This window comes from Kogia breviceps, chromosome 19 (assembly GCF_026419965.1).
Source record: "Kogia breviceps isolate mKogBre1 chromosome 19, mKogBre1 haplotype 1, whole genome shotgun sequence".
Lineage (NCBI taxonomy): Eukaryota > Metazoa > Chordata > Mammalia > Artiodactyla > Physeteridae > Kogia > Kogia breviceps.
The window spans coordinates 35,009,383-35,023,091 of NC_081328.1; the positions used below are offsets into that span (position 1 = coordinate 35,009,383).

At 40.2% G+C, this 13,709-nt stretch overlaps 1 protein-coding gene across 2 annotated transcripts in view; it reads left to right on the forward strand.

The window, feature by feature from the left end:
• The window catches only part of ZNF652 (zinc finger protein 652), a 70,140-nt gene that overhangs the window by 26,191 nt on the left and 30,240 nt on the right, over positions 1-13,709 (forward strand). Inside the window, exon 2 of one of the 2 annotated variants that reach the window (XM_059047079.2) lies at positions 10,770-10,866. The exons of the other annotated variant lie outside the window; for it this stretch is intronic. The gene's annotated coding sequence lies outside the window, so the exon portion shown is untranslated. The remainder of the gene's footprint in view (positions 1-10,769; positions 10,867-13,709) is intronic. 2 annotated transcript variants of the gene reach the window in all.

Consider the following 13,709-nt stretch of genomic DNA (forward strand, 5'->3'; position numbering starts at 1 on the left):
AGTGTCACCTAAATGCAATTTCTTAGATGCAACTTTTTTTTTTTTTTGGCTATGCCACGCAGCAGGTGGGATCCTAGTTCCCAGACCAGGGATCAAACCCACGCCCCCTGCATTGTAAGTGTGGAGTATTAACCACTGGATCACCAGGGAAGTCCCTCTTAGACACAACTTTTAAAAACAGTGCTCCAGGGCTTCCCTGGTGGCGCAGTGGTTGAGTCCGCCTGCCGATGCAGGGGACATGGGTTCGTGCCCTGGTCCGGGAAGATTCCACATGCCGCGGAGCGGCTGGGCCCGTGAGCCATGGCTGCTGAGCCTGCGCGTCCAGAGCCTGTGCTCCACAACGGGAGAGGCCACAACAGTGAGAGGCCCTCATACCGCCAAAAAAAAAAAAAAAAAACAGTGCTCCATGGGAACATGGGAGGGGCGTAGGAAGAGTGGCGAGGGGAGTCTATGATAGCCCTTAATGTTGAAAAGGTTGGGAATAGTGTGTGGCAGTAGGTGACCAGATGAGCTAGGCAAGAGAATGGAAAGAAACAATCAGCACAAACAGTAAGTGTCACTGGTGGGAGGGAATCCCTTAAGTATGTAGCTGAGAAAACTGAGGGTTCGAAAGGTAAAGTCACTTGCCCAGCAGTATGGAAGAGCCCCAAATAGAGCCAGTCCAAATTCTGTGCCGCTCAGCACTGTGGGTGGTTTTGAATTTTCCACTCAGTCTCATTGCATCACTGCTGTTAGAGCCCAGTTCATCGCTTATGACCTATCCAGTAAATCAATAATGTCACTTTTATATAAAATACCTAATTTTCAGATAATCTTTAATTTCAGACCATCTTTGGGCTACTAGTGTCCAGATAGCCTATTTCATCTCATTTCATTTTTTATTTATATTGAGATATAATTTATATACCATATAATTCACCCTTTTAAAGTGTACAAGTCCGTGTTTTTTAGTGTATTTAGAAAGCTGTGCAACCACCACCAATATCTATTTCCAGAATATTTTCAGCACCCCAAAAGGAAACCTGGAATCCGTTAGCAGTCACTCCCTGCTCCTCCCTAACCCCAGCTCCTCTCAATCACTAATTTACTTTCAGTCTTCATGGATTTGCTTATTCTGACCATTTCATGTAAATGCAGTCATACAATGTGTTGTCTTTTGTGTCTGGCTTCTTTGCTTAGCATAATGTTTTCAGGATTCACCCATGCTGTACAACGTCTCAATACTTCATTCCTTTTTATGACTGATAGTATTCCGTTGTGTGGATATAGGTTTTATGTACGCATTCATCATCAGTTGGTGTATAATTGGATTGTTTCCACTTTGGGGCTATTATGAACAATGCTGCTATGAACATTTACATAAAAGTTTTTGTATGAACATATATTTTCAGTTCTCTTGAGTACATACCTAGGAGTGGAATGACAGGTCATGTGGTAACTCTATGTTTAACATTTTGAGGAACTGTCAAACTGTTTTCAAAGTGACTGTACCAGTTTATATTCCCATCAGTAATGTATGAAGCATCCAATTTCTCTACATCCTAGCCAACACTTGCTTCTTTCCAGTTTTTTATTATAGCCACTGTAGGAGGTATGAAGTGGTATCTTATTGTGGTTTTGATTTGCATTTTTTTAATGACTAAAGATAATTGAGCATCTTTCCCTGTACAAATTGACCATTTGTATATCTTCTTTGGAGAAATGTCTATTCAAGTGTTTTGCCCATTTAAAAATTGGGTTATCTTTTTATTGTTGAGTTGTAAGAGTTCTTTATATATTCTGGGTACTAGACCCTTATCAGACCTATGATTTGCAAATATTTTTTCCCCATTCTCTGGGTTATCTCTTTACTTTTCTGATAGTGACCTTTGACACCCCAAAGGTTTCTATTTTGATAAAGTTCAGTTTATATTCTTTCTTTGGTTGCTTATGGCCTACTTCAGTTTTTAAACTTTCCATTCCCCATCTTTTCTTTTCTTTCATCTCCACTGCATCATGTTCACTGTGGAAAAATGCATGCAACAAACCTAAAATTACATAAATCTCTGCTCTGCTATCCATAATCTATAACTTCTTTAGGAATGATCCTCTCAAGTAGGAAGGAGAAAGGAGCCAACACTGAAAGCCCCCTATGTACTGGGAACTTTGCCTGTGTTATCAGGTTAAATAGGTGTGGGTACTATTATTCTTCTTTTACGGGGGAACACACTGAGATCAAGTGAGATTAATTGGCTTGTCTGAGGTTATACATCTGGTTAATTAGCATATTGGGGTTTATACTAAGATCTTTTATTCTACATTTAATGATGTTACTCAACACAGTTCTTTCATTCAACTGTTAATTCTTTTATGACCATAGATATGCTGGAGAGATTCAGAGAAAAAGATGTAGGAAAGAAGAGCAGAGGAGGTAGAGGAAATTTTAACTTACAAACCTAATCTAAATGTATATTACAAATATAGAAAAGTAAAAGCTGCTGAACGACAGGAGTTCTTAGACTGGGGTTTGGGGATCCTTAGGGAGATCCATGGATGGGTTTCTCAAAATGGGCAGACTCCTTGAAATTGCATGTAAATGATTGTTCATTTTTGTGGGGAGAGAAGATTTGTAGTTTTCCAAAGATTCTTAAAAGTTTAAGAATTACAGCCAGGGAGAGGAAAATACAGACTTAGGAAGGAAAAGGCAAGTTGTGTGTTAGCAATTCATCTTTTTCCATTGTACATGTTTTGGGTATGTCATGGTTTGGGTTAAACCTTCCCATAGGGTTTCAAATAATTTGTTTTAGATTAGTTGTTTATACCTGGTTTAGGACTAGTTCAGTTAAACTTTTTTCCTAATGTTAATTTTTGAAGTGTCAAAAATTTTTTGTTGGGCTTCCCTGGTGGCACAGTGGTTGAGAATCTGCCTGCTAATGCAGGGGACACGGGTTCGAGCCCTGGTCTGGGAAGATCCCACATGCCGCGGAGCAACTAGGCCCGTGAGCCACAACTACTGAGCCTGCACGTCTGGAGCCTGTGCTCCACAACAAGAGAGGCCGCGACAGTGAGAGGCCCGCGCACTGCAATGAAGAGTGGTCCCCACTTGCCACAACTAGAGAAAGCCCTCGCACAGAAACGAAGACCCAACACAGCAAAAATAAATAAATTTAAAAAAAAATTTTTTTTTGTTAATGAGAAAATGGTAACAGTCCTTTGTCTTTTGGTAGGTCAAATATATAAATTCCAACATTTCCTGGTGGTGTTCACACATTGTAAAATATAACGTATGAATGTAATGAGGGCGTTTCTCAGTTATTTTCGTTCTCTAAATGAGTTTTTAATTCAAGTTCACAATGATCTAGTCAACTTGACGTATACATAGGCCTCTCACAATGGCTTACATTATAGGTAGCCATGATGCGAACATCTGAACCTGCTAAACAGGTCTCAGTTCTAACTTAAAGTGTTGCTTTTAAGGAATTTAAGAAAAGATTCACACGGCCTTTTAACTCTCTGATTTTTCTTAATAAAGCTAATAGGCAGGATATCAACTACTAATGATCAAGGTACTCACATTGATAGCCATTTTGAAAATGGACAAGTACATTAAATGTGATCATTGCGTTCCATAAAACAACCTTTGGTCAAAGCTAGACTGAGACTTTCCAAGATTATGTATCTTGTCGATATGTTCTTCTGATTGTTTTTAAGGGTACTGAAAGTTCATGTATCCAGGGCTTTGTCAGATAACTCCTTTGTTTAAATTACATTCTCCTGTCTGTAGATGACTTTTGTGAATTGAATTGAATAATGGAAAGATGTTGTAAAAATATGTTGTAATCATCCAGGTCCTGCAGTGTAACCTACTTAGTATTTGATTTCTTCTTTGGCCCTAGGGGGTTACTGGTGAAAGTTAAGGTTGCTTAAGCCACTGTGTGATGAGTAATGCACATTAGTTTTTATTGTCTTACAATGGAAATGTGGAGACTGTTGATGCTTGAAGGTAATTAGGTAGTCTTTTCTATTAGCTTCACTTGCATATTACTGAGGATACGACAGTCTCTTTTAAATGCATATGTGGGGCTTCCCTGATGGCGCAGTGGTTAAGAATCCCCCGCCAATGCAGGGGACACGGGTCTGATCCCTGGTCTGGGAAGATCCCACATGCCGCGGAGCAACTAAGCCCGTGTGCCACAACTACTGAAGCCCACGCACCTAGAGCCCGTGCTCCACAACAAGAGAAGCCACCACAATGAGAAGCCCGCACACCGCGAAGAAGAGTAGCCCCCGCTCTCCACAACTAGAGGAAGCCCGTGCAGAGCAACGAAGACCCAACGCAGCCAAAAATAAATAAATAAAATAAATTAAAAATGCATATGTGAAAAACTGCAGTGAAATTTTATTTTTACAAAAGGTTTGTCTAAAGTTGGAGGTGACAGGCATTTCTCAGTTTCATTTCTTACAGATAGCGGATTAAGTGGACTGCTTAAAAATAGTTATTTGACATTAAATTTTGTTAGATGAGATTGCATTAAAACTAGTTATATTTTTCAACTATATAAAATATAGGCATCTGAGAACACTTTATGATGTTTATCTAAAATATGGTCCAATGATATATGTCATTTGAGGTTTTGTTTATTGTAAAGTTGACTTTTACATGTTGGTGTTGGTAGCTTTTCTAGTGCATCCCAGGTCGATTTTGTGAGCACCTTTAGAAAGTAAGCATTTAATAAATGTTTAACAAATGTATGATAAATGTGCTTTATGTAATCTAAAGTATCATATAAATGTATATAACTGTCACCACTACTATATGTGTTTCGTAGATCAGAGGGTAGAATTTACCAAGTTTTGCAGTTTGTTTTCTTGGCTCCCGCTTTTCAGGTTGGCAGACTGAGGCATAGGTTGGTAAAATTTAAGGGTTGACAGTACCAAAGTGTAGGTTAAAAATGAACCCCGGGACTTCCCTGTTGGTGCAGTGGTTAAGGATCCGCCTACCAGTGCAGGGGACACTGGTTCAATCCCTGGTCTGGGAAGATCCCACATGCCTCCGAGCCGCTAAGCCCTTGCGCCACAACTACTGAAACCTGCACTTTAGGGCCTGCGTGCCGCAACTACTGAAGCTGGCTCACCTAGAGCCCGTGCTCCGCAACAAGAGAAGCCACCACGATGAGAAGCCCGCGCACCACAAAGAAGAGTAGCCCCCGCTCCCCGCAACTAGAAAAAGCCCGCGCGCAACAACAAAGACCCAACACAGCCAAAAAAAAAATGAACCCTAGTTATCGATCCCATCATTAAGCCTGTATGGTCACACATTCTTTACCATAATAATATGGCTTGTTTTATATAAAAGAACAAGATCTTAATCTCCCTCACCTGTTTCTCTCCTCCCCCCTCCCCGCCCCCTGGCTCCCCACCCCTCTGGCAACCACCTGTTTGTTCTCTGTATCTGTGACTCTGTTTCTGGTTTGTTGTTTGCTTGTTTTGTTTTTTAGATTCCACATATAAGTGAAATCATACAGTATCTGACTTATTTTACTTAGCATAATACCCTCTAGATCCCTCCATATTGTCACAAATGTCAAGATCTCATTCTTTTTCATGGCTGAGTAATATTCCTGTGTGTGTGTGTGTGTGTGTGTGTGTGTGTGTGTGTGTGTGTGTAAATATATATGTATGCATACACACCGTATCTTCTTTATCTATTCATCTTTTTTTTTTTGGCTGCACCGCATGGCATGCGGGATCTTAGTTCCCCACGAAGGGATTGGACCTGTGCCCCCCTGCCATGGAAGTGCAGAGTCTTAACCCATGGACTGCCAGGGAAGTTCCTCCATTCAACTGTTGACGGGCACTTAGGTTGCTTACATTTCTTGGCTATTGTAAATAATGCTACATTGAGCATAGGAGTTTTCTTTGGATATACACCCAGGAGTGGAATTGCTGGATCGAATGGTAGTTCTATTTTTAATTATTTGAGGAATCTCCATACTGTTTTCCATAGTGGCTGCTCTTACAGATTGTTTTTAAGGAAAAGACAGGACATGGTGAGATTTCATTTATTTTAGGCCTACTGAAAGTAGAACCTACTGTATTATTTTTTTAAAAAAATTAAAGTTTTAGTGTGGACATGAGTCTTAAACTCAGTTTAATTACTACGTAGGGAAATTATTTCATAAGGCATGCATTCTTGTAGAGAACTTTTTAGAATTACAGTTTGGATATTTTAAATTTTATTTTAGTCAGTACTAATATAGGATTTAGTGTAAAATCGTTTGTGCTTTTATTTTGTTTTTATCCTAATTCCTGGTATTATTTTCCTACTCCTATTTTTTTCTACTTCAATTTCTTTACTTATTTTAAGTTTATTCTATTTTGCTTAATTGTATATCTGTTTTATCATATATATGTTTCAAAGATACACTTAAATATAGGTCTACAATTGTTTGCTGTCATGTAATTTGACCCCTAGAACACAACTCTTAATTATATTAGTTCCTTCCTTAAAAACCTTTGATGCTCTATCTTGTCATCCATATTAACTACAAACTCTTCAGTCCAGCCTTCAAGGTTGGCCACAATATGGCAACAACTCACCTATTGGGACTTCCCTGGTGGCTCAGTGGTTGGGAGTCTGCCTGCCAATGCAGGGGACACAGGTTCGAGCCCTGGTCTGGGAGGATCCCACATGCCACGGAGCTACCGAGCCCGTGCACCACAACTGCTGAGCCTGCGCTCTAGAGGCCATGAGCCACAGCTACTGAGCTCGCGTGCCGCATCTACTGAAGCCCGCGCACCTAGAGCCTATGCTCCGCAATAGGAGAGGCCACCGCAATGAGAAACCCGTGCACCACAACAAAGAGTAGCCCCCGCTCGCCACAACTAGAGAAAGCCCGCGCACAGCAACGAAGACCCCAACACAATCAAAAATAAATAAATTTATTTTAAAAAGTAAAAAAAACAACTCCCCTATCTTGCCACCTCTCCCTGCCTCAAGCCCTGTATTCTAGCAAAACTAAACAGCTTACGCGGTCTCTTGCTTAAGAATATGCCTCACTATTACCCCAGTCTAATTTCACTTTACTAGAAATGACTTTTTCTGCCTTCATTTCTGCCAGTCTAAAACCTGCCTGCCCTTCAGGTTTTCCTGAAATGCACCATCCTTCACAAAACTTTTACTGATTTTCCCACCTGCATGCAGTGTCTCTTCCAAACTTTCAGATTTCTAGTTTTGTTCTTTTTACTCATAGTAAGCATATAGTTAGTAGTTGTTAAATAATTACCTGACCATCCAAAGACTTTGAGATTAGTGGGGTTATTTGACAACTGACATAGTTTCCAAATGAGAAATAAATGAGTAACCTTCGGCAAAAGCAGGAAAGCTTTGACTAAAGTATCAGACCATTGCGTTGCCATCGCAGACCCAAATGTCACCCTGTGCATTCTTCCTAGTGGATCTTTTTTTCTTTTTCTTTTTGAAAGAACTTTGCTGATAGGCATTTATTTATCTTTCCCTCCTTGATCCTTTCCATTTCTTGGTGGTTTTAGTTTTGACCTGATCCTCATAGGCAGCTGTATGCTTTAGAAACCTCTCCCTTCAGCAGGACCAGGGTCTGGCAGTACATGGGTGGTTTGAGCTTTGGAAACAGGTCAGGGGCCATGGCTCTGAAGGAGTAGAATAAGCAGAGGTATCAGACTGATATACCTTACCAGGTTGCCTTTTCAACTTGCAAAGACTCGTCCAAAATAGGGTCTTTTTAACATACAAGGAGGATGCATAGGTACATATTTTAATAGAAAAAAAATTAAATTTGTTGAAATTAACTATTAAAACTTCTCAGGGAACAAAATTGTTTTCCTCTTAAAACTAATAAACACTCTTGAAGACTACATAAACTTATTTTGTAGTCCACTTGGGGAAAAAATGGCATTGAAAAAAAGCGCATTCTGGAAGCTGTACTTTACTATCTGTATATATGCTGTCATATTTTCTAACTTTTTTTAAAAAACCTGTATTTTTCTCCCCAGTAGCTGGTCCAGCTTTTACAGTACTAGGACTGACTCCTCCTCACCTGGTGAACCCCTGACATACACACCACGTTTTCCCCCAAGTTGTGTACACTAATTATAGCAAGACACTAAGGAATGACCCACTTCATTTTGGAATTTATTTTATGACACTTCAGACAATTATCTTTAAGAACAGATGAACTTGTGTTGTTTTAATACCACAGAGAGATGAATTTAAGCAGCTTTAAATATCATTAAGGGTTATTTCTTATTTGCCTCTTCTGTCTACCTTCAGGTTCTTAGAGCTCAATATATTCACTTAGAGAGTCTTCTAAAAAACAAAGATAAAATTGTAATAAGTTAGAAGTGAGGATACACATGAAGAGTTGGATAATGGAACATGGAAGGTTCTGATTTCCCTAATGTGGTTTTGGTATTGTAAAGGTTACTCTAGTGTGCCCTTAGGAGGTATTTTAAGTTTTCTGGAAAGAGAATAAAGAAAGATTATCACCAAAACTCAGACAAGGGAAAAGGTGCCAAAACCAAATGAAAAAAGTAAAATGTGGGCAGAATGCCCATATGTGTCTCAAAGTGAACAATTAGACTGTGTCTTCTATTGTGACAGTGTGATTTATTGGTGTTTCTATGAGCCTTCCTGATTTTAATAGTGGTGAGATGTCACTTTCAGGTTCATATGGGGGGACTTCCCTGGCAGTCCATTGCTTAAGACTCTGCTCTTCCACTGCAGGTTCATATGGTAATCCTATATATGTGTACATCATTTAAAATCATATAAAGCAAGAAAGGGCGGATTTCGAGGTGGTCCAGTGGTTGGGACTCAGCGCTCTCACTGCCGGGACCTGGGTTCAGTCCCTGGTCGGGGAACTAAGATCCCACAAGCCACGCAGCACGGCGCCCCCCCGCCAAAAAAATATAGAATAAAGCACTTTAATTCTAATTTTTTTAAAGAAGGAAAAGTCTTATTTTCTAACTTATGAAGTAGAGAATTCCCATGTGAATTGATCCTTTCGTCTGTCTGATTTTTAAACGTTTCACCTAGCAATTCTGTCTCTGCTGTCTAGCTTAAGACTGAGACCATTGATATGTGTGATACATATACATATTCATAAAGAACTGCATTAGCTAGGTTATGCTGCAGCAACAAACCACCTCCCAATCTAGGTGGCTTAAACAATGAAGGATTTGTTTCTCACTACATGGCCCTGATAGATCAGCAGGGGAGGCTCTGCTCGTGTCACTCAGTGATCCAGGCTGATGGAGCAAACCACCTTCCTGTACACTATTGGTCACCATCCTAAGAGGGAAATGAAGTCCGGAGGCTCTCTCACTAGCTCAGAAGTGATTCACATTGCTTATTTCACAACATGATGGCCGGATCTAGTCACGTAGTCCCATGTAACTAGGCAGGGCCAGGAAGCACAGCACTGCCTGTGCCAGGGAGACAGCTGAAAATATATAATAAACAGCACGATTCTTTTGGTCACCAGATAAGTCGATCTACTCTCTCTCACAGGCAAAATACACTCACTTCCTCCCCAAGTAGGGAACCCCAAGGTCCTATCAAATCATGGCATCAAGCTTGAAGTCCAGGATCTCTGAGTGATGCAAGGATGTGGTGACTGGTGGTATATTCGTGAGGAGATAATGCACATTATCTGGGCCTGATGTAGTCTCTACATCAGGCCCAGATGTTGCTCTTTTTGATCCATAGACTTACGAAAGAAATTGACAAATGATTGGCTGCCCTCACATACAATATACAGTGGTGACTAGCGACAGAATGATAAAAATAAACACTCTCATTTGAAAGGGGGAAGAACAGGAGACATATAGCAGTCAGTGGACTTCAGCAAATTCTGCAGTTCCTCTGAGCAGTCATTGAGAGGACCCCTCCAGGGATGGGGAATGTTCTTGAAGAGACCCTGACTTGGCTTCTTAGCTCACTTGTCTGTTCTTTCTTTGCTCCCCTAGCTCCATCTTATTGGACCTCCTCCTCCTCCACCACCTCCTCCTCCTCTTCCTCCTCCTCCTTCTCCTTTTTTTCCTATTATGTTCCTTGGCTGTATCCCAAATGGAGAATGAGGAATATACCCCTTTAAGGGGATGAACAGCTTTCTTAGTCCACTTCCTGCCATAGATGCTTGGAAACCCAGAGATCATTTTAAGAAGGCTTGAATAGTCTTAGGCTCTCAAGCCCAGGCTGGTGGTCGTTTTGGCAGTATAACTCTCAAAAACTTAGTTGGATTTTTACTTATTTGTTTCCAGTCAGCTCCATGTGCCCTAGCCACGTCCACCAGTTTTTTCTAACCACGCTTCATAGATTTGCTGCATAACTCTGCCTTATCGGTCTCATACTTGTTCCTTGACTTAATTTTGAATACAGGTATTTCTGCCATAATGCCGTATATGCTTTCCTGAATTCTTCAAAATTGTACACTAAAATAAACAGGGCTTATGGGAAAAACAAGATTGGACAGATCACTCAAAAGCTGTGGAACACTGTAACCAGTGCACTAATAAAAGCAAAATTAATTAAAAACAGTAGCATATTAAATCTCCAGTGACATATGCACTCAGCATCAGTTGGTTGGAGCTTTACAGACTCAGTCCCCTGGGTGCTTGTTTCCTCCTCTGAGATTTTGGGGTCTTGAAGACATTTACATATAATAGAGACTAATTTCATTACAGTAAAAATTTGATCTATGGTATGGTGTATGCTTCAGCAATCAAAAACTTTCTTTCTTTTTTAAACACAGGAGGAAAAACATATACCCTCAACTTCACCAGATATAAAGTGGAAAGTGCAGTGGTTCATGAAGCAGCTGAACCAGCCACAACTTGCATTAAAGGAAGGTACAGAAGTGGGATGTTTAGTTTTTTTTCTTAGTGTTTTCATATATTGCTAAAGCTTTCTTTTTAATTTGGGAAAGCTTTCTCCTGATCACTTCAAACAGGAAAATTTCGTATAAACCAACATGACTTCTGTGTTATACTGACATCATTTCCCTATTTACTAATAGCATTTGAACTAATTCACATCAAAGAAACATGCTTTGTAGCAAAACAGACTAAGAGACTGCTTTGGTGAGAGAACCTCTCTTTAGTCTCTTTTTAGAAAAGCTATTTTATTCAGCACTACCTTAATCAGTTGGGAGGTTTTATCAGTGGTTGTGAAGGCCAAAACTTTCACTTGATCCTTGCCTCAAGACTGAATTCTGATCAGCATTTGTAGCTCAGAGACCTCCTCAGTTGTGTGTGAAGCACTTGCTTCTTCTAACCCTACAAATCACTGACCTTCTGGACTCCTTTTTTCATGATTGGAAACTGACTGATTCTTTTCTGAATTCATCCTTTTCAAATAATAATTTGTCAAATACAGCCAAGAGTAACCAACACACTCTTTTAATAGTCCATTTTCCCACTAGAGCTATAAGTTTTTATGGCATATTAACTCTTCACCACTGTGTAATATGAACTGCTCTCCTTTTAGCCTCTGATAACTTTTTCCTTGACTCCTTCTACCCAGCTCCTATGCCTTCACCATATACTTTAGGTTTTTTGGTGAGGCAGCACCACACTCCTGGATGCCACCTGTATCAGCTAGGAGAGACCAGGTTATGCTGCAGTAGTAAACAACACAAGATCTCAGTGGCTTTGTAGTGGGAAGCAGCAGCATAGCACAGGGAGATCAGCTCAATGCTTTTTGACCATCTAGAGGGGTGAGATAGGGAGGGTGGGAGGGAGGTTCAAGAGGGAGGAGATATGGGGATATTTGTATGCATATGGCTGATTCACTTTGTTGTACAATAGAAACTAACATCTAACAGGGCGTTGTGAAGCAATTATACTCCAGTAAAGATGTATTTAAAAAAAAAAAATCTCAGTGGCTTTGAAAACATGCTCTCCTTCAAATTAAATTTTTTAAAAAATTTAAAGGTCCACAGCAATATGCACATCCTGTGGGTCATTTTGTTACTTAGTGTCCCAGGTTGATAGCAGTCATAGCAGTCATCACCTTAAGGATTGTTGGTCCCTGTCTCAGAGGGAAGAGAGGTCTGGAGGATCTCATATTGCTCTTCCACGTATCACTTCTACTCAGCTGTACTGGCTGGAAATAGTCACACAGTCCCACCCAACTACAGGGGAGGGGGCAGGGTCAGAAAGTGCAGGTCTGTCATGTGTCCAGAAGGCCGAGGGTCAGGGGTATTTCAGAAGAACAAATTGACCACTACCACAGAGGATATCCTTTCATTTATTTTTCTTTGTCTTCATGATTTTGTTTTATTCCTATCTTGTTTCTGGTTAATTGAATTTTACTGTCTCTCCTCCCTTGCTTAATTTGAGATAATTAATGTGGGTAAGTTTATTTACTGGTACGGGTCAGAAGTTTGGGCAATACAAAATAAAGCTACTATGATTTTCCTACTTAAAATGCAAGGTACAAAACTGATGCAAAAAGGTATGTGGTTACAGGAATAATTGAGTTTTAATTATTTTGGAATGTCATTTGTCATAGTAGAAATAGACCATGAGCTTTGGAGTCAGGCAGGCCTGGAGTCAAACATTGCTTCTGTCATTTAATAGATAGGTGATCTTAGACAGATAATTTGACCTCTCAGAGGCATAATTTCCTCTTTTATAAATACAAAAAAGTATAAATATATCTATTCAGATGTCAAGTAAAATGTGGCATTTATCACCGTTTCTTTCTGAAATTCTAAAATGAAACTAATTTTTTATAATTAATTAATTGATTGATTAGGCCACACCACGTGACTTGTGTGATCTTAGTTCCCCAACCAGAGATTGAAGCTAGGCCCTCGGCAGTGAAAGCACAGAGTTCTAACCATCGGACTGCCAAGGAATTCCCTATATAATTTTTTTTAAAGGAATAAATCCATAAGGAGAGAAAATGGAAGAGAGACAATAGCAGAGGAATTATAGAAATAGTTGTGAATTACATATTATAGTCATAATAGTGTAAGCAATAAATACTGACCTAACAAAAAAGTGGTACAACTATATGGGCAGGATGAAGGGAGAGTTGGGAGCAATAAGGTAAGAAAACTGTGGGAGACAAGTGGTACTATCTAAAATTGAAAAAAAAAAAGTCAAGAAATAGAAATACAATAACAGGTACTTCCATGGTGGTCCAGTGGTTAAGACTTGACGCTTTCACTGATGAGGGCCCAGGTTCAGTCCCTGGTCGGGGAACTAAGATCCCACATACCATGCAGCATGCCCCCCCCCCAAAAAAAGGAAATATAATCAAATTGTTTAGAAATATGAAAGTAAATACAAGGGGAAGGGGATTAGGAGCCAAGATGGTGGAGTAGAAGGACGTGCTCTCACTCCCTCTTGTGAGAACACCAGAATCACAGCTAGCTGCTGGACAGTCATTGACAGGAAGACACTGGAACTCACCAAAAAAGATACCCCACATCCAAAGACAAAGGAGAAACCACAATGAGATGGTAGGAGGGGCGCAATCACAGTTAAATCAAATCCCGTAACTGCTGGGTGGGTGACTCACAGACTGGAGAACACTTATACCACAGAAGCCCACCCACTGGAGTGAAGGTTCTGAGCCCCACGTCAGAGTTCCCAACCTGGGGGTCCGGCAACGGGAGGAGGAATTCCTAGAGAATCAGACTTTGAAGGCTAGTGGGATTTGATTGCAGGACTTTGACAGGACT